The sequence below is a fragment of the Chinchilla lanigera genome, unplaced genomic scaffold (genome assembly GCF_000276665.1).
Source record: "Chinchilla lanigera isolate Chin_1 unplaced genomic scaffold, ChiLan1.0 scaffold00099, whole genome shotgun sequence".
In the NCBI taxonomy this organism is placed as follows: domain Eukaryota; kingdom Metazoa; phylum Chordata; class Mammalia; order Rodentia; family Chinchillidae; genus Chinchilla; species Chinchilla lanigera.
In genome coordinates, this window is record NW_004955500.1 from 7,031,496 (window position 1) to 7,051,465 (window position 19,970).

General features: G+C 44.3%; 1 protein-coding gene across 9 annotated transcripts in view; it reads right to left on the reverse strand.

The window, feature by feature from the left end:
* Positions 1 to 19,964, reverse strand: part of Asb8 (ankyrin repeat and SOCS box containing 8) — a 29,565-nt gene extending 9,601 nt beyond the window's left edge. For 3 of the 9 annotated variants that reach the window (XM_013505692.1, XM_013505694.1, XM_005406639.2), the window contains exons 1-4: positions 19,765 to 19,964; positions 18,121 to 18,247; positions 17,252 to 17,393; positions 1,524 to 1,631 (exon numbers count right to left, since the gene is read on the reverse strand). The gene's annotated coding sequence lies outside the window, so the exon portion shown is untranslated. Of the gene's footprint in view, positions 1 to 1,523; positions 1,632 to 17,251; positions 17,417 to 17,790; positions 17,939 to 18,120; positions 18,248 to 19,764 lie in introns of those variants that run through there. The other 6 variants (XM_013505689.1, XM_013505690.1, XM_013505691.1 and 3 more) reach the window with 6 other exon arrangements.
* Positions 19,965 to 19,970: the final 6 nt, after the last annotated feature.

Below are 19,970 nucleotides of genomic sequence, written 5' to 3' on the forward strand. Positions count from 1 at the left end.
GGGCCCGCGGGGCTCCATCCCGCCACTCCCCGTGCCCACTGTCTGCGTCCGCGGCGGAGCCGGCGCCTCCTTCCCGCCGTGGTCCCGAACTCGCTGCCCCCGCGCCGCCGCTGTGCGCCAGCTGCGCTCCGCCGCCGGCGCTTAGGAGGTTACACCGCTGGCAGGGGGTGTCCTTGTCGAGGAAAGGAATGGCAGCACTGTTCGCGACGTCCGGAGGAATGCCACCTACGGCACCCTCGCGGACACCGCCCACCCCTTGCGGAGTGACGGTCGCCAGGACAGCCTCAGCCCCGAGTGTAGAGTGAAGCTGAGCGCTGCGGAGTGAGCGCTGACCAGCGCCTTCCCGCGCAGAGAGCGGACGCGTGCAGTCTGTACCTTCGGGCGCGGAGCGCACCCCTTCCGGGCCGGCGGGCGGGCCGGGCGCCCCGCGGGACGGTGAACGCCGCGGTCCAGCGGGCTGCCTGTTACCAGCGGCGCCCCGCCGGCCGCTCCCCATAACCTGCTCCGAAAGCCAAAATCGAGACAGCAGGGATCAGAGGAGGCTGCGGGAAGTGCGTGCGCGTCCCGCAGGGATGGGAACTGGGCGTTGGACCCGCCCCGAGAGTGCGCCTTCTCTGAGCCTCCGAGGTTTCAGACTCGGGAGCTTTGCCACGGAGGAGTGTGTCCCCACCACCTGCCGCCATGTGGTGCTGACACTGTCCAAGTTTTCAAAAGAAGCCGAGATCCAGATTTAAAAAAGAAAAATAAGTTCCCCCAAATTGCATATTTGGCAATTTTAAAAATAGAATTACTTTCCAAAGCGAGTGACAGCCTGCAAACCACCTCCACCAGACTCTGGATTAAAGCCTATTTTGGTCATTGGCACCCTGAGGGTGAAGGATTTAAGGTAGCCCTCTGGTTGAAGCTGTAATTACATATTAACTGCATTGTTTGTTTCATTCATAGATTTGCTTGAGAAAATTTGAAGAAATCCAACGGAGATTACATGGAGATTAGAAGTCCCCATCCCACCCTCTCAATCATTCTAAGGCATTCCTTCCAAATTCAGTCTGTGGTAGCAGTTTGATTCTGTGCTTCTTGCATCCAAACTAGAAATCTGTATTAGCGCCCTAAAGAATATTAAACTTCCAAATACAGGAACTAGATATACTTGAGTTGATGCTGATCCAAAATGAGGGAATACAATCTGAAAATAAGTCCTTCCTGGCCACCAGCAAGGAAAGTCACAGAAAAAAAATTAAGTCACCTCCATGTCTTATCCAGGCCTAACCTCATTTCAGTCAGTGTCTGTCAAATTCCCATCTCTGTGTCTGGAACTGTGTGACTCACAGGATATTCCACCAGTATTTTCCCCTGATCCTCCTTGGATCCTAGCTGGCTGGAAGAGGAATGATGATTCCATTCCATGAGGCCATGGGCCCATGCCTGCCAAATCACCTTCTTTGCAGATTCAGTAAAGTGATGCTCTGCGTGATACCACCCATCACTGTCACAGAGTGCGGGACCAGCTTTACACAACTGACCTGTTGACGTCTTCTCTCGCCTTCATCCTATTAAGTCTAGCTTAATTAAGTCTCAACGAGGCCACTGCTCAGTGTCTGAGAATCCACTGTAGAAAAGGAGCTCTCCACCTAGATACAGCAAAGATGATACAGTCAAAGCATCCAGCAACTGTGAGTACTGCACCCGAAGGGTGGTGTCCACCCCCCACCCCCAGCCCAGGTCCTGTCTTGGCAGCTTCTGTTTAATGCCTTCTGTCAACCGGGGTGGTAGAAAGAGTATGAGACTAGAGTATCAGCTCAGGGATTGATTGATTAGTTATTTCATTTCATTTCTCTGGGTCCTAGTTCTCTCATTTTGAAGTAACAGTGTTGGCTAAAATGATCTGTAAATATTCTTCTGTTTCAATAAATTCTGATTCAGTCTCATTCCACAATCACAATTCGTGCTTCCAAAGCATTTAGTCAGTAGTACAAATACAAACAGCATCGTGACCATCATCATTCTACTGTCCTGTATTGTTGGGTTACTAGGTACTGTGAATGTTTAATTATACGATGGCAAAGTCTACATTTTTTTTGTTTTCATTTTTTTGAGACAGGGTCTTGCTGTGTGGTTCAGGCTGTTCTTGAACTCACTGTGTAGCCGAGGCTGGCCTCAAACTTATGGCCATCTTCCTGCCTCGGCCTCCCAAGTGCTGGGAGTACAGGTGGGTGCCACCATGCCTGGCTATGCCTACTTTTTAAAGCACAAAAAGGATTGCGATGCTTCTGAGCTTCAATTTTTAATCTTGTTTTTGTTACAAAAATATTCAAGCATACGAGAAAGAGTAGCGTAATAAAGTCCACATATCTATTACCTGTACTTAACATGTTTTTGCCAAATGTTTAAAATCTAATTCTTTTCTTTTCTTTTTTTTTTTTTGGTTTTTTCCTCCGGTTCCGGGAACCAAACTCACGACCTTGTGCTTGCCAGGCAGGCGCTTTTGCCACTGAACTAAATCCCCAGCCCCTTAATTTTTTTTTTCTTTGCTGTTTGGTCCTTTTAGGTTTTTCAAACCCACTACTCAAACAGTATGAACAATTCCTGCAGTTTTAGAGGATTTTTTTTCTGTGAAGGCTTAATTTGGCATCTCATAACTTTTCCCCAAACCTGAAACAGCTCATGTGAATTTATCTATTTCTTCTGTTTAAACAATGCATTTCCCTGCTGTACTGTTTCATTTCTCACATTTCTTGGTTGGTAAATGCTAAGGTATACAAGTTGTGGGAAGTTATGAGGATTTAATCAATGTAAGAGTGATTGATGAGAGTCTGCCAGGGAGTGGTAAAATAAGCTACCCATACCGCTTATTTTAAAGCATCTTGAGAATCCACTGCGCAACAAAAGTTGCATCAGATCCATCCATTGAAATGTTTCCTGAGCACCTACCAGGCTCTGTGCTCCTCTGTGTGCGGAAGACAGACAGAGGGACACAGCCCCTTATCAAGGCTTGGGAGGCACATAGGAACGTTGTCAATCACAGTTAAAGATGGTTATGCAAAAAGGTTGCCAAGTACAAAGTCAACTCTGAAGAACACTTTTACCGAGTGTAAAGAGGGAGATTTATGAAACAGAACCACACTAGCTCTTTCCTACGAATTAGAGAAGGCTCTAGCCACAGAAGAGACGTGAGGCCCACCTGTGCTCCCAGGTCAGCGGGGCCAGTGAACGCATGGATGTGTCCCTGCACTAAGTGCGGGCTGCGGAGGAGGCACGCGACACGCGGTTGCCTTTGGTCTGTGCACAGGTGTGTCTAGGAACATGAAGGGACCCAGTACCAAGAAGCTAGAGATGAACACAGGAGTCTTAGAAGCCGGAGTTTACCACAGGCCACCACTTGCATCTGTCTGGTCTGGGCAAAGGGACTCACGTAAGGGACACTGATAATAGATGTATTAGCTTTCTGTCCCTGGGACAAAATATTTGAGAAAAAACAACTTGAAGGAGCAAAGATTTATGGTGGCTCCTGGTTTCAGAGGATAAGTTTCAGAGGATAAGAGGTTTCAGTCCATAATCTGCTGGCCCCACTGTTTCTGTCAAGAGAGCCCGAGAGGAGGAGGCCAGGGATAAGATAGAGTACCATGGGCACACCCTTATGAGCCGCTCCCTGCAACTAGATCTCACCTCCCAAGTTTCCATCATCTCCCATCAACTGTGACTCCATCAGTGGATTAACCCACCAATGAAGTTAGAGTCCTCATGATCCAGTCACCTGCCAGAAGCCCCGTGTCTCAACACGGCCTCTTTAAGGACCAAGCATTCAACCCATGAGCCTTTAGGGGAACATCCCAAATCTGTACTGTAGCAACAAGAATCTCCAAAGAACCTTTAAAAGCCCCGTTTAAGGAAGAAATCAGTTTTAACTATCGGCCGGATATAGACCTAGCCTGCAAAACAACTGCCCTCCCCTCAGTCACCTGCCTCCTCCCACGTTCACACCGCAGATCAGGTGGCAGCGAGCTAGTGCAGGAGGGGTGGGTTCAGGAGAAAGCTGAAGGCAGATGGCCCCCAGCGCCAGCCTTATATGAGGGGTGGGGAGTGCCGCATGAGATAGACAGTTTACAATGAAGACTGAACTATTTGGCTACCATTTTGAGCTGGATACATTCAAATTACTAAATCTAGACTGTCTTGTTTATGTAAAGTGACCATCACTTAAAGGATTGTCAGATTATCAAAGAGTGAACCAAAAAGCTAAGATCTGCCCAAATTTCCATTCAGGGCAAGAGAAGATTATCCTTTCCCCTCCAATAAAAAATTTTTGAAAAATGCTGAACCTCCCGAAACAAATTTATGTTTTTAACACATTCCATGCATCTTGCATTCCAGATCTGGATTCCATCTCTACATATTTTAGTTGATTATTTCTGTTCTTTATGCTTTGATTACAGGTGATTCCAAGAGTTTTTTTTTTGGTTTTTTTATTCTGTGTCTCCCATAAGACTTTTAGGATTACTTTTTTCTTCTCTCCTCCGCTATTCCAGTTCTGCACTTAAGAAGTGTCTACTAGATGGTGTTGATTGATAGCGTGACTAGTGCTCCTATTTTGAGACGCTGGCATACATTTGAACTAGAAACTTGATGATGATGTTATGGTTGTAATGATGTTGCTGTTGCCGCTAAATATGAGTTAGTACCCAGACTTGGTGGGTAAATGCCATGCGGTATCCCAGGTAACAGGTCTGGTGTGCTGACCTTTGAGCTGAGTGTGCAATCCTTTCTCAAGTGAAAAGCTCCTTTCTTTCCCTGTGGCTCCAAATACTTTGGAGATTTTGGATGGACCTTCTTGAGTGACAGTGTGCTAGAGGAGAGGAATTCTTCCCGGTAACCTTCTCAGTGGTAACATGAAGCTTTTCACAGCATTTTTTTGGTCAATGGCCAGAACTCATCAAATGCTCTCAAGTTTCAGACCTTCTCTTTCGGGGCCACCTGGCTAATGTCAGCGATGGTTTCCTTCACCCCTTTTCCTAGAGAAAGGTGACTTACGTAAGGAAGGACTCTTTCCAAGTAAGTTCTCCTGTCACTAAAGAAAAAGAAGAGAGCCAAGCCCTTTTCAGCTCCTCTTCAGAGTGAAGGAGAGAAAAGGGATCACTCAAAATTAACAGAGTAGAGTAGAAAAATAAATCCAAATGTCAGACTTGTTGGCTATGTGGGAAAAATAGTGTTCCCTCATTAATAGAGTCATGTATCTTTTACAGGGAAGTTCTTCAATTTTTGGTGTTATCATGTGTAGCATATTCTTTATATCTGACCATATAAGATCATACAAGCACTATAGGGACCAAGGTTTCAGTTCTAATAGTAGCATTAGTCTCTTTACCCAGCTAAGCAAGTTACATCATCTAAGTCTCAGCTTACTGGGGCCCATGGAGATGAGAGAACAACACTACCCCAAGAGCTAATGTCACAAAACCTAGAACATTTATGAAAAGGGATTTTATAAAAGGCATACATATTAATTATTGTCTATACCATTTTTGCATTAATTTATATTTATTCAAAGAGGTTACCAAATGCCCTCCTAGTTACATGGTCAGCATCAGTGAAGCAAACACTTAGATTTCCTGTATTCATCTCCCCCGCAGCACAGTTCCAAACACACAGTAGGCATTTGTTACAGGCAAACTGAATTGAACTAGAGTAAACTGATCTCCCAAAGGCAGGAGCAGTGGAATGCTGCTCTGTCCTGGTCCCCAGGCCGGTCTCTTTTTCAGCCTCAGGGGCTAGCACAGAGAAAAATTGAAAAGAAAAAATGAAAAGGAAACTTGAGAACTAGAATGAAGAAAAAAGAAAATTCAAAGGCAATCTAATGTAAACTTCATGCAACTTTTCATATGCTTAAGCCTGAGCTGGAAAAAATAATTCAGTGAGGAACAGAATCCTTTTAACGTGCAGCAGGGAGAGCCTCTCGGGACATCCGTGGGATTAAACAAGGGTTTCTTGCACAACTGCTCCAAGGCAGACATGCTCTCCACATTCAAACTCGACTCTTTCTCTTCCCTTTTAGCTTTCCCTAGGGCTCAGGGAAATCTGTGAATTAGTATGTTTTTCTAAGTTCACTTTATTATTTTTTGTTTTACAGAATCCCAATATTTTCTATTATCAGGATAATTTTAAAACATTTTGAAACTTCATAAAGGTTGCCCAAGGGATTTTGAAAAAATTACAGGAAAACACAAATAATAGTGTTACTGGTAATATTGAAATGACAGATAAAGTATAGTATTTCTCCAAGAGAGTAGGAATTTATGGCTTAATTACCTAGCAAACCAAGACTGAAGAGGACAAAGCTAGCAGAATTTTTAGAGTGTCCAAGGGAGGAGATTAACAGAGGAAATGCTCACTTGCCTGGTACCATTGGGTGATCCAGACAGATCTGGAAAGTTCTGCTAGCAAAGAAATGATCAGATAGTCTGAATCACTTTCAGGAGCCTGAGAAATAAATTAGGATAGATTTTATTTTCTGCTCTCCTGCTACCCATACTATTTCTAATAGGAGTATGTCTCCCCTTGCAGGGAAAATAGAGCATTTGCTCCTTCAGGCTTCTTTCCCAAAGTGTAGCAATTAGTCTTTTGTTCATTCATTGATTGACTATTTGATATTTTGATTCCTCCATCCATCCATCCACATACCCATCCAACAGATAGTTGTTAAATTCTATTACTGTGCTTTCAATTTGGATAGATACTGAAAATCCAGCTGAGAACAAGATAAACATGGTCCCTCTCTCCAGGTAAATTACAGTTTAATGCACCAAACAAATATTAGAAAAAAACCTCACCCGAATATCTACGTATTTACAATAGTGAAAAGTTCTATAAAGGAAAAGAGCAATGGCCTCCATTCATCATATATTCAAATCCTAGCCCTTAACATGATGGTATTAGGAGATGGGGTCTCTGAGAAATGATTAGGTCATAAAGATTCATTACTGGGATTAGTGTCTATGGAGAGAGATCCTTTGCCTTTTCCTGCAATGTGAGGTTACAGTAAGAAAATGATGACACATAAGGAAGTGGGCCCTCACCAGACACTGAATCAGCACCTGATCTTGGACTTCCAGCCTCCAGAACTGAGAAATAAATCTTCGTTGTTTATAAGCCGCACACTGTGTTGTGTTTTGTTCTAGCAGCCCTAACGGACTAACACGGAAAGTGCATAGGGCGACATGACTGTTCAACAAAAGAACTTACAAAGGAAGGCCACGAGGTTAGGAAAGACACCCCAAGCACAGACCTGGAAATGAGTGGGAGGAAGAATCAGACGGAAGCCGCGGAGGAGGTGAAGGAAGTGGCCTTTCAGCGTATGGGAAGTTTGTACGAAGACCCTGGGAGGGAAAGCGCTTAGGAAGTGGGAAGAAGAAAAAGAGGCCAGAGTGGGCAGGGGAGGACAGGCACAAGTGGACAGGTAGGGAAGCGCCAGAATGGGCGGGATTTGGGGACATGCCAGGGGTTCTCAATGGTATCATGCGAGAATGCGAACCTACTTACAGGCTTTTTCAAGTGAATAATCACATCTGTATTTTCTAAAGGGTCTCACTTTGACTTTCCAAGAAAGAATGTATTACAAAGGGACAGGGCAGCCTAAATGACATAGGAAATAAATGATTTCTGCTTGGACTAAGATGGTGGCCACAGAAAGGAAGAAATGTGGGTGAATTTATAATGTCAAAATTATCAGGGCTTAAGGGCTGGGGAGATAACTCAGTGGCATAGCGCCTGCCTGGCAAGTGCAAAGTCCTGAGTTCGACACCCGGTACCCAAAAAAAAAAGAAAAAAAAATTAGGGATTGGTGAGGATTACAAGCTGGGAATGATGTACTGTAGGAGCCATATTTTACTTCAGAGAAGAAATTTTACAGGAGGCTGGGGATTTAGCTCAGCGGCAAAAGCGCCTGCCTGGCAAGCGCAAGGTTGTGAGTTCAGTTCCCGGTACCGGAGAAAAACCAAAAAACCAAAAAAAAAAAAAAAGAAATTTTACAGGAGATAACTAGTGAGAAAGGTCTTGAAATATTAGAAGAATAAATTGAATAAAGGTGGAAGTTTTTTTATCATCAGGAGTATTAAGTGCCTTATTCAGTTCTGCCATCATTATGAAAGTAAGGAAAATACTGGATATTACATACTTTAAAAAAAAACTTTGTAAAATTGCCCAAGATGGCCTAAAATGGGACTTTAAAGACGTCTAATCCCAACTCTACCCTAAAGTGTAGGAAAGGATCACTTCAAAATTTTTAGTGAGAAATATAATATTGAAACTAAAATCTGATAAACATTATACAAAAAAACTACCAATAAATTTCCTTTGTGTATATCAAGGCAAAAACACCAAATAAAATATTAACAAATGGAATTAAACAGTCCAATATGTCACAACTATGTAAAATTGTGTCAGGAATGCAAAGATGGTTCAATATCTGGCAATTCATTAATATAAATAATATTACTCTATCTAAAAAGAAAAGTCTTATAATTATTTCCATAGATGCTAGAAACACATTTGAAAAAAATCAAGATGTATTCTAAATAAAAAAATTTTCAAAAAAGAAATAGAAGAGCATGTTTATCACATTACTGCATCTTGTTTACCCACATCTTACTTGTACTTTTTCATGGGAAAACACTGGATGCATTCCTGCTAATGTTTGAAACAAGACAAGGATGATCGCCATCACTGTAACACAACACAGTATTGGAGGTATTTGCCAAGGCATTCTACAAAAGAAAACAATTAGATATACGAGAATTGTAGATGATACAGTGGTGTATCTAGAAAAGGCCAGAAAATTGAATCAACAGTTTATACATATACCAAGATAAATTCCACATGGATCCTTTTAAACAGCATGACAAAAATGAAAGTTTTACAAGCTAAGGAAATGTGTGGATTTTGGTATAAGCTATCCATAGAGGTAGTAGACAAAGCATTTTTGTGACTTAAAATCCAGGTATCAATAAAAGGCTGCTACATTCTATTACATAATTCTAAAACATTGTTTGGCTAAATACCATAAGAAAGACCAAAGGAAATGATTAATTGGACAGAATATTTGCATCTTATGCAATGAAGAGCATCTAGAAATAAAAATATATAAATCTAGTAGAAAATGAGTGCAAAATATGTACAGATAGTTTAAAAGTCATGCAGATAGGCCTTAAAATGGTAAAACTTCCTCTGAAACAGCATGTCATGTTTTGTTGGCAAATATTGAAAAGTCTGAGCACACACTTTGTTGCCAAAGCTCTAGGGGAAGGCGACAGGCTGATACGGGACTGGTAAAGTGGGAAGAGAAACAGTCTTTATGCGAAGACAGTCCGGCCACTAATAAAATGGTGTGTGGGGAGGGGAACTGTTAGAGGATAAGGAAGGAATGGAAGGAAGACACCTCTGAGTATTCCTCTTCGTGTAGTTTTGACTTTGTAATCATGTAATCACTTTATATATTCAAAAAAGTGAATTGAAAAAAGAAAAAAAGCCCTAAATTTGAAAACAAATGAAATACGGAAACCTAAGTACGTATGATATTTGTAACAAAACAAGAAGAAAGGTTTATTTCAAATCACTTTTGAACACAATGCTTTGTCTTTCTTTTAGTGAAGTGTATTCTAAGAACAAAACAAACTGCAAGAAACTCCAAACTCCCTTAATTTTATTGTCAGTACTAATAGTAATATTCTGAAACTATTTTATATACTTGATAGGATAACACAAATAAGCTCAATGTGAGAATAAAGTGTAAAATCAAATAAGTTAAAAATTTAGTGTTTAGCTGGGTGTGGTGGTGCACACCTGTAATCCCAGCACTCGGGAGGCTGAGGCGGGAGAATCACTGCTAGTTTGAGGCTAGCCTGCTCTGTACTGAGAGTCCAGGCCAGTCTGAACTATAGAGTGAGAGACCCTGTCTCCAAAAAAAATCTAATGTTTAAAACTATAGGCAATAAGTATGAAGAGTGATAAAAATATAGTGAATTTTTAAATTTTTAAATTGTATTACAGTCAAAGATACATTGCCATTAATTCCCCTGAAACACCCGTCCTCCTTTCACTCAGATTTGCTCCACCTTTCCTGCACTTTCTGAGGCAGTTCTGGAAATCCTCCTTCATGTCTTTAGCATCACTGTTGTGGCCGCCTCCGTGTCCTGAATTGATTAAAAATGTTTGCCTGTGTTGGTTATTTTTTATCTTGGGGAACAGCCAGAAGTTGCATGGTACCAGATCCGGTAAATAAGGTGGGTGAGGGGTGCTGTAATGTTTTTACAAGTCTGCCTTCCTGTTGAACGCCACTGGGCAGCAGCATTCACTATATTTTTGCTCGTAACTCATAAAGACACTCACAAAAGGGGACTTCCAGCACTGCTCCAGAAAGTGGCAAGACCACTGGGACAAGTGTGTTTGAAGCAGCGGGATATTTGGAGGGGGACTAATGGCAATGTATCTTTTACTGTAAAAAGTTTTGACTGAAACATTCATTGTATCTTTCGATTACACCTCGACTTGTGAAGATGCCAATAATCTCGCTGAAGAATGTGAATCAGCTGAGCAACTTGGAGCTATGGATGAATCTCTAAAAGGTGGAAACACAAGACTGTTCTTCAGAGGACAAAGTAGGATGATTTCTCAGATAACTGTGACGCTGATGTCCTGTACGAATTATATAGATTGCTGCTTCACCCTAAGCATTACACTGATGATGAAGTGCCAGATACAGTAATTGGAAGATGTGGATTATTATTAGTCCCAGAAGACTTTCAAGTCACAATTAAAAGACTTTTAAATAGTTCGGTCTCTGCCAAAGGAAATGTGAAAAAACACTTTTCACAGCTGGCCAAAGTTCTCTCTATATAAAATGGTATTTATGGACATATATCTGGTGAATGAAAGAAAACCTTTACAAGTGCTTGCTTAGGAAAGAAACGAGAACCCATGTACTGAATTTGATCAGTGGTTTGATGACATTTGGCCTGAAGGGAAAAGTTCAAGCAGACTCAAAAGACTTACTTGTATTGTCTCTACTTAGTAGAACTAGGACATTTATCTAAAATCAGCAATTTTCTGAGCACCCAGACTTTCACCTATTCATTAGAAATGAAAGTCAAAAAAAAGAAATGAAGGTCAAGATTTAGAAAAGAAAAAGTTACTGCTGCAAATAATTTTTTTAGCATTTTGATGAAATTGTGTGTGTGTGTGTGTGTGTGTGTGTGTGTGCGCGCGCATGTGTGTGTCAGAAGAAGAAGCAGAGTAACTAATGGAAGACTTTAGGCTGCATCAGGGAAATGTTTCAAAAGATATGGATGGTGGATGTGAGGATGATCTGGACGCACTGTCTGCCCACTGATCGCCAGGGTTGACGCGGCTGATCAGGGGGGTGTCCCCTTCCTTCCTCACCGCTCCACTCCCTCCTGAAGCTTCAAGCTCTGTGGAGGAGGACAGCCACCCCTGACAGAGGAAGACCGTTTCCTCTGTCAACGGGATAACTGTGCTCTCCTGCTGGAACCTCCAAACAAGCTCTCAGGAGGGATGGATTGTGATGGTCGGTTTAAATGTCAACTCTGGGTAAAGCTTCAGTCTGGATGTTGCTCTGAAGATCGTCTTTTCAGAGAAATGGACAGTAAATATGCTAGACAGTTAGGAATTACATCTAACCAGACAAGAAAAAGTGTAATTGCTTAATGCCTTTGGAAGAATTTAACGAGTGTGGAAAACCGTAAGAACTTATCGCAAACTATTCATTTAAAAATGAGTTAAAACATGCTTGTTTCTGGACAATGGATGTCAAAAGGAAGAATTCATTTAGTGACAGATAACAGTTTGAAGCCAAACCTTGCATATAAAGCTACTTTTCTAACGAAAGAATTATTTTAAGTGAAACGTTTTATGTATTTTGTTACTCTGTTGAGTTTAAGTATGTATGACATTATTGTGGGTCAAAGAAATGCTCTGATAATATGGCACAAATTTTAAAATTTAATACTGAATAAAATCAAGATTACTGAATTTAAATAAAATTTAAAATTTTCACAGGAAGAGTGATAGCAAATTACAGATTATGAAAGATAGTATTAGAGAGTTTGAGGACATAGAGATAAAAAAAGAAATGATCAGAGCAAAAAGTACTGGCTTTATTCATTCAGGTATACCTATGTTATTGACATTTATGTATTTGTGTTATATTTCACAGTTAATAAAAATCCAAAGAGAAAGGAAAGGAAAAGAAAAAGGTGAGAAAGGCACTTTAAGCATAGAGACCAGCATGAATAAAGCAATAGCGTTAGGAAGCTGCGCTGGGTGTGGAGCGGCTACAGGTAGTTTTGAGTAACTAGAGGGGGATCAGAGGCACAAGGTGGTCCAAGGCGGCTACGGGACACCTGAGGAGAGGCTCATCGAGATGTGGAGAGGCGCAAACTTGAAATTTAGGTCGTTCCTTGTGACTGCTGGGGGGAGATGGATGCACGGTGAGGAAGGAGACGGTAAGAACAGTGAGAGAGGGGCCTGGGGATTTAGCTCAGCAGCACAGCGCCTGCCTGGCAAGCACAAGGTCGTGAGTTCGATCCCCGGTACCCGAGAAGAAAAACCAAAAAGAAAAAAAAAAAAACAAAACAGTGAGAGAGGAAGAGCTCTCCAGGCACCAGGGACTGAAAATACAGTATCCCTTGTGGAAAGGGGGAGGAGCAAGTCGTTTAGTGTTGGTGGGCACTGCAGACTATAGTCATCTTATTTGGAAACACATTCAATTAGTTCAGCACTCTTCCAGCTTTTGTTTTGTGGCTGAAATGCAGGTTGCTAAAATATCACAGCTGAGTAAATAAATCTATTTCTTCCCAAGCTGAGACAAGTGAGACAGAGATGGGACAATGCTAGTTTATCTGAGAGTTAAATATCGACTGCAAAGCCTTTCTGTCTCTCACATCTGTGTTGACTACTTTTTTCTTCCTTAGACTTTGGGTCCCAAATTACAGCCTTAAGTTTCAAGTTGCATTATCTCTGTGCTCCGTCTCCATCTCTCAGAACCTTTCTTCATAATCACTCTTTTTTACAGAGAGAATGTTCCCCTAAATACTAGTAAAAGTCCCCACATATGAAAGAGAGAGACTTTATGTCCCACAGATGTCATTGCAATCTTAAAAATCAGTGATTTCGGTGTGAATTATGTGAAGCTGTGGGCAGCTTATTACCCACTTCACTGGAGATGTCTTGGATGGTTCTATGCAAGTGCAGCTCTACAGAGCAGCATTAGTAACTAAGGCCACTGGTGAGAGGAAATTGGTCTTTAATAACATTAGCAGCAGCTGCAGGCAGGTGCACGACGGTGGTGGATGAGCTGGATGAGTACTTGGAATCACCCTCTGAGGAGACTCTAGTCCCAGTTTAATTCACACCACCCAGGTAATCACTAGTGAGCTTCACGTACGTTTCCCTCTGCGTCCTAGAGATCTGGATGACGTTGTGGAGAATAGCAGAGCCCTATTGAAGTTACTATTCTTAGGCTGTTCAGAGACTAACCTCGCTTCTCAGAATATTATTTTCTGATTCATGGTTGGTGTTTGATTTCCATTTAGTTTTACTATCCTGGGAAGATTGATCTTTGTATATCCTTTATTGTACCTTTGGTCAATGCAGAGATTTTTGTTGGGTTTGCTTTTATAACAAGCAGGGAAGAGCTCAAGCAAGGGGCACAAAGGCCTCAATTTTATTACAGTCAGAAGTGCCCTGGGCTAAAACTGTCCTATATTACTACAGTGTACCAGCTCAGGAACACAGAGGGAAGAGAAACATTCTCTTTAAAGCACAGTGGCCTTTACTTTCATGATATCCCTTTTTCAATTAGCTACCCTTCTTATAACCAGTAAGACTGGTTATATATTCTGCTGAGACTGTCTCCAGCAGAACAGGAGGATGAATCGGGAGTTCTTCTCCTTAACATAAAGCTCAAGGACATAGACTTGACACTTTGATGAGGATAGCGGTGAAACACACTGATGAGCATTCGAGTATGTGGGAAGGGAATAGCTCTTAATTTAAAATAGCACCTGGCTGGTTTGTTAAGTGTCTCTAAAGGAAGTATTTGTTTGATCAAGAAAAGCCACTAAAATATCACTTTATTGTGTAAATGTGTCATGGATCACCAAAATAGTTGGTTGAAATTAAGGAAACTAAACTGTGGGCTAGGGAATACAGCTCAGAGACAGGACACTTGCCTGCTATGAATGAGGCCCTGGACTTGATCCCCAGCAGTGCAAAAAATATAGGCAGAGTAGGGTTTCTGCATAGTGCAGTATATGTTCATAAGGGAAATGTTTCTCTTCCTATGTATGAATTTAGACTTCACTTATTCATCTACTCAACAAATACTTATCATGTACCAGGCACTATTCTAGGTGCTAGCTGAATCAGCAAAGCAAAACTTCTTCCCTAGTGGATCGGACAGGACAGCTGGGGTTGAAAGACAGTTAATAAACTAAAAAATAAATAATAGAAATTATTACCTGAAGTGGAGAAAAATAAAGTAAAATAACTAGAGAATCTTGGTGTGAAGGGGAGCATTATGCCTTTTTTAAAAACACAGAAGTGCAGGCATTATCCTATAAACTGTGAATATGTGGTTGACCACTGAATTAGTCACTTTCCCATTGCTGGGACAAAATACCTGTCACTCACAACTTAAAGGAGGAGAGGTTTATTTTGGCTTATGGTTGTAGAAGTTTCAGTCCATGGTAGGCCGGCTCCAAGGCAGAAGTAGCATGGCAGAAGGGCCTGGCAGAGCAAAGCGGCTCAACCCATGGTAGCCAGGAAACACATGAGAAAAGAGGGGCCCAGAACAGGCATACGCCCTTCCAAGTCACACACTGAGCGACCCACCCCCTCTGTCAAAGCCCGTCTCCAGACCTGAGACTTTTGGGGAACATCTTAGGTCCAGTTATAACATTCTAGGTTCTGGAGGTATGTTAGTGAGCAAAGCAAAACTCTGCCCTAGTGCATCTGACACTCCAGCTGGGGTTGAAAGATAGTTAAAAAGAAAAATATAGTACTGTGGAAGATAATAACTTATGTAAAGAAAAAGTGGACAGATTAGAGAATTTTGGTGTAAGGAGGGTCATTCTGCCTTTAATAAGCCCCAGAAAAGCAGGCATAATACCTATAAACTGTGAACATGTGGCTGACCATAGCAGACAAAGCTATTTTCATACAACACTTCTTAAAACAGGGGCTTGAAGGTCCGAGAGGGAAAGCTGGAAGAAGGCCCTTTCTCACTTCTGCCTAAGACCCAGCACATCTGCAGTTCTTTGAAGAGGTGAATTCCATTTTTCTTTTGAGACAGGATGTTGTTGCCTAGTTCAGGCTGGCCTTGAACTCACAGCTCCTGAGTGATAGGGTTACAAACACGCAGCACCACACCCCGCATGAAATAGATTTGGGGTCCCTGTTCACATCAGCACAGATACTAGTGTAGTCTCCCTCTGTGTCTGGACTAGAAGCAAAGTGCCCCTCTGCAGTGGTTGCTAAACTGCCGCCACAATACCTTTCTGTGCCTTGGGACACCACCACACACAAAAGGCAACTGCTATTTTTAAGGCCTCTGAGAAAGATAGAGCATGACCACATGTGTCGGTAAGACATACTGATACAGTTTTGTGTGAAGCGCTCAAGATAGAAAACCGCAGACTTCCTTAAGATAGGGGCTGGTGAGGAGGGGCCAGGAAGCTGGCGTAAGTCAGCACTGAGGAACAGTAAACTTACAAAATTTTCTTCAATTGAAGCCGTGACACATATATACGATAGTTCCTGCCTGTGCTAGATAACTAGGGCAGCATTACCCCAACTGGAACTGATAATGCGTGAGAAGAAATTAGTCCAGCAGAGTTGCCCCTATTAAACTGGAAAGTTCGGACGCTCTCAGGCCACATAGCATCCCCAGTCCTTGACAGGATTCTGGCTTGGTCCAAGCACGGTCTGAGCTGTTGCAAGGGTGACAACTTTCTGGGGGCAGAAGGCATGTGGAGAGGTCGGGAAGAGCACATGGGGTCTCTCATGAGGGGTCGTCAGAGACTCCCAAGCTCCCAGAGCCTCCCGAGTGTGAGGCCAAATCCCCAGCAGCGCTTGGATCGGAGCCCTCCCGGCCCAGCGGAGGAAATGCCCCCTCAAGCGCGCATGGGGAAGTTGTTGCGGTGGGAGCAGAGGAGAGGAAGGGTGGAGGTAGGGAAACAGGTTTACTCGGATTGAAGGATTACTTCCAGTGCAAATGCAGGCCGCACGAGAGGGTTAAAATTCCCTCGAATTTCTGCTCTGAGTAACGTTACCAGCGAGGAGAAAGCAGGCCGGAGAGAGGCCGGGAATAGTGTGGGGTGACAGCGCGGGCACGTGCACGCAGGCTTCGGTGAGTGCGGGAGCCACTCCCATCACGTGTGTGACCCTGAAGACCTTGAGGGTTTGGGGAGCTGGTCCCGCCAGCCTGGTCAGAGGCCGCAGGGTCCGGGGCAGACCGCCCTGCCTAGTCCTCTGAACACGCAGGATGAGCTACACCGGGCAAAACACCGTCTGGTGCGGAGACAATCTAGTCTCGGTGACAGACAAAACACACGCTGCGAGTGTTCTTGGCCTTCCAGTCTTTCCCACTGTCCCAGTAATTGACAGCTGGGGCTCCGTGTCCCTGCGCAAACCAGGGGAATGAGGGGCAGAATCACAAGACCCAAAACCAAAACAAGCGCGGGCTGATTTACACGAGGCTGGCGCCTTTACATTAGAGTTCCTTCCTGAAGGACAGAAAAATAATACATGGAAGACACGAAGGGCAAGGGAGCAAGGGGGCAAGGGCTGGGCCCGAGAGAGGCTGGGGTGACGGGGGAGAAGGGGAGAGAGCGGCGGCAGGGGCTACACCATCACTGTGAATAAGCAGAAGGGGGCGGAGAGGAGCCTGAGATGTTTTGCTTTGCACAAGGCATGGATCTCCTTTACAGCTTCGCTGGAGACTATAGTAAGATCTGAATTGTTTTTTAATTCTTTTTTGACTACTGGATGCGTTTTGAGCGTGATACCGTGCAGAGATGGGTCACAAGGCCGTGAAGCTTCACAGGGCACATGCTGGAGGTAGAATCTGGGGTGTTAGACTGAGGTGAAGCAGTCACGACTACAGTCTGAATTAGTTCTTCATTCTAGACCTGAGTCAAGGGAGCAACTTCTTCAGAGTTAGTGTGCAAAGATACACCAGCCTTACCAGACACTGGCGAGAAGAAAATGGCAGGGTCTATTCAGAATCTCAATTTTGGTCAGAACAGGATACTTGGGATGAGGTATATCGGATGGAGATCTTTATCCGTGCATCATGGGGGTCTCTTCTGCTTACAGGCTAATGAGAGCTAGAGGAAGGAGCAGAAAGCTGCTTCTCAGGATGAGAGAGGAACAGAAGATTGCGCAGAGGTTATTTTCTCTGTGAGGCAGCTCCTCTGAGTCTTCCAGTGGGGTGGCGAGGGTTCACACCGTCCCGCCTCCCTTTGCCTAGGACTAGATCCACACATCAAGGCCGTGGCAGCCAGAGAACCTGGTCCTGCAACCAGCCAGCTGACCAAGGTTCGGCTTTGCTCTCTGCATCAATTCCCTTCATTTTCCTTAAACCAGAATTGTCTGTTTTTCTTGTCTAATTTTTACACAGAATTTTGGAAATGACTGGATTCTAAATCTGATGCACCAGACGTCCCCTCCCTGTATTTTCAAGGTCACTCCCTCAGTTCCCACCCACCCCCTCAAATGTCTGACCTGGAACTTGAATGGATCAGCCACACCCCTGGATCTCTGTACCTGTTTCCCATGGTCTTTGGTGCTTCTCCAAAAGTTTCCCCTCCCTCTGAGCTCAGACCCCCTGTACTGTCTGTGGGCTGCATGCCAGCACCCCTGGGTGACGTGATGTAATGTGATGTGGAAAGCCTTGACACATGGTATCCTCAACAATAGTGGCAAAGGGCCTTGTGTGATGGCATAACCCAGCCCCTACTCTGTGAGGGCTGTGCCTAATGCTAGTTTGTGGGAGTATGAGGATGGGAGGCCTCACGCAGGCTCACACTCTGTAGACAGAAGTCAGGAGCCTACCTGGAGGGCAGGAGAACTGGCAAGATGAATATTCCATGTGAAGTGCCGGTCAAGAGGTGTGAAGAAATGAACTCAGGCAGAAAGCCTGAAAACCATACCCGTCTCTTCTAGCCATAGCAGGGCTCTCCTGGGAAAGATAAGCAGGAAGGTTGAACCTGTGAGACCTGAGAACGTGTTTGCTGCAGTGTGATCAGAAATTTATGCCGTGCAAGCTCAGCTCTTTTTACGTTCCCTGCCTCTGATTCCAGTTTTCCAACATTTTAAAGTGTTTATAAATCCCAGCCCATTTTGGCTGGAAATCAAAAACAAACAAACAAACAAACAAAAAACACATTGCTGTCTTCTGAGCTAGAGCTTTAGGAATAGTCTGAAGCTTCTTAATCATGCATGGGGCACATGGCAGAGGTAGGAGTGGTCACCCGGATGAGCATGCCACAAGTTTACAGAATGAAGGAAAGAATGAGCAAGCAGACAGGATGGAGTCATTCAATTTTAAATTTCTTTTAAATGTTTTTTTTAAAATCTCTAATAGGCGCATAATGCCTGGACATTAGGTACTTAAACATTCTGCTGCTGGACACTTAGGATATTCCTAACTTGCTTTTATTTTAAAAGCAGTAAGACACACTTAGGCCAAATAGTTCTTCAGGGACAGGGTTTTCCCTGGGCCAGTCACACTCTGGCACAAGCGCACACAACCAGGGAAGCCCAAGGTAACAAACACACTTGCAATTGTTGAGTCACAAATATTGCAAAACATACTCACTGATACTTAGTTCACTTCTATTTTTAAGCAATACAGATTTTTTTCTTGTGAACTTTAATTTTGGTTTCCAATCACTTGGCTTTTCTAATTTACTGAGCTGGTTATAAATCAGTATGCTACTGCCCCCAGGATGACTGCTTCCCCTGTGTCCTGAGTCCCCAGCTCTACCCTTCAAACACGGAAAGGGCAAGTCACACAGGCTGGGGACCCTCGGTCAATGTCTGCGCACCGGCCCTCACCCCCGTCCTCCTGCCTGCTCTCCCCTCGTGACTGTCAACGGCGTACCCTGTCAGTTGTGCGGAGATGCAGTGTGTTTTTCGGGGTTAGAAATAACACTGTAAGCTACCCACTGCAGTCCCACGGATGGGGAAGATGATTCAGTCGGGGTCTCTGATTTAGTAAGCGGCAGAAACGAAACTGAACTCAGGTCTTCTCAAATCCACCACATGTGGTTTGGAGAGTTCTGAACGCCGGAATGGAGCTTAGTTCTTGTGAGAAGTATTCATTCAACAAAAACATTAAGCATCTACTTACTACTACGTGCCAGACACTATTAGGAGCTGGGGATTCCGTGATGGAGGGTGCTGGGGAGACACATTCTCAAGAGCTGAGTACTTGGCCTCACCACCCCGGACAAGCTCCCAGTGACCCGGTTAGGAGCCGCTGGGTCCCCCACGGGAGCGAATCCTGTTCCTTCCCAGCCCCGGTGTCTGGGGTAGCACGAGGGCTGGGTCACTGCAGAAGCCCACGGGGAGGCAGAGCCTGCCCTTGCCGGCCTCCGCGCCGCCGGGCCTGGCGGGCGGCTCCAGGGCGGCCCCGGCCGCGGCCCGGGACGCGCAGCCTCGGCCTCCCCACCCTCTCCGCCTCGCTGCGGACACCTGGAGGACAGGGAAGCAGGACTCCGCTCCGGCGCCGGCCTCGGGAGGAGGACGCTAGGTGCCGCTGACCTTCCCCGGAGGCGGTCGCTCGCAGCACTGACTCGCACTGGGAAGGGGTGTCCTCTCCCGGGCCGGGGAGGCTCTGCTGCAAGCGGCTCTCACGCGCTCCCAGGACGCACCGCAGCCGCGCGCGCCCCAGCCCGGCG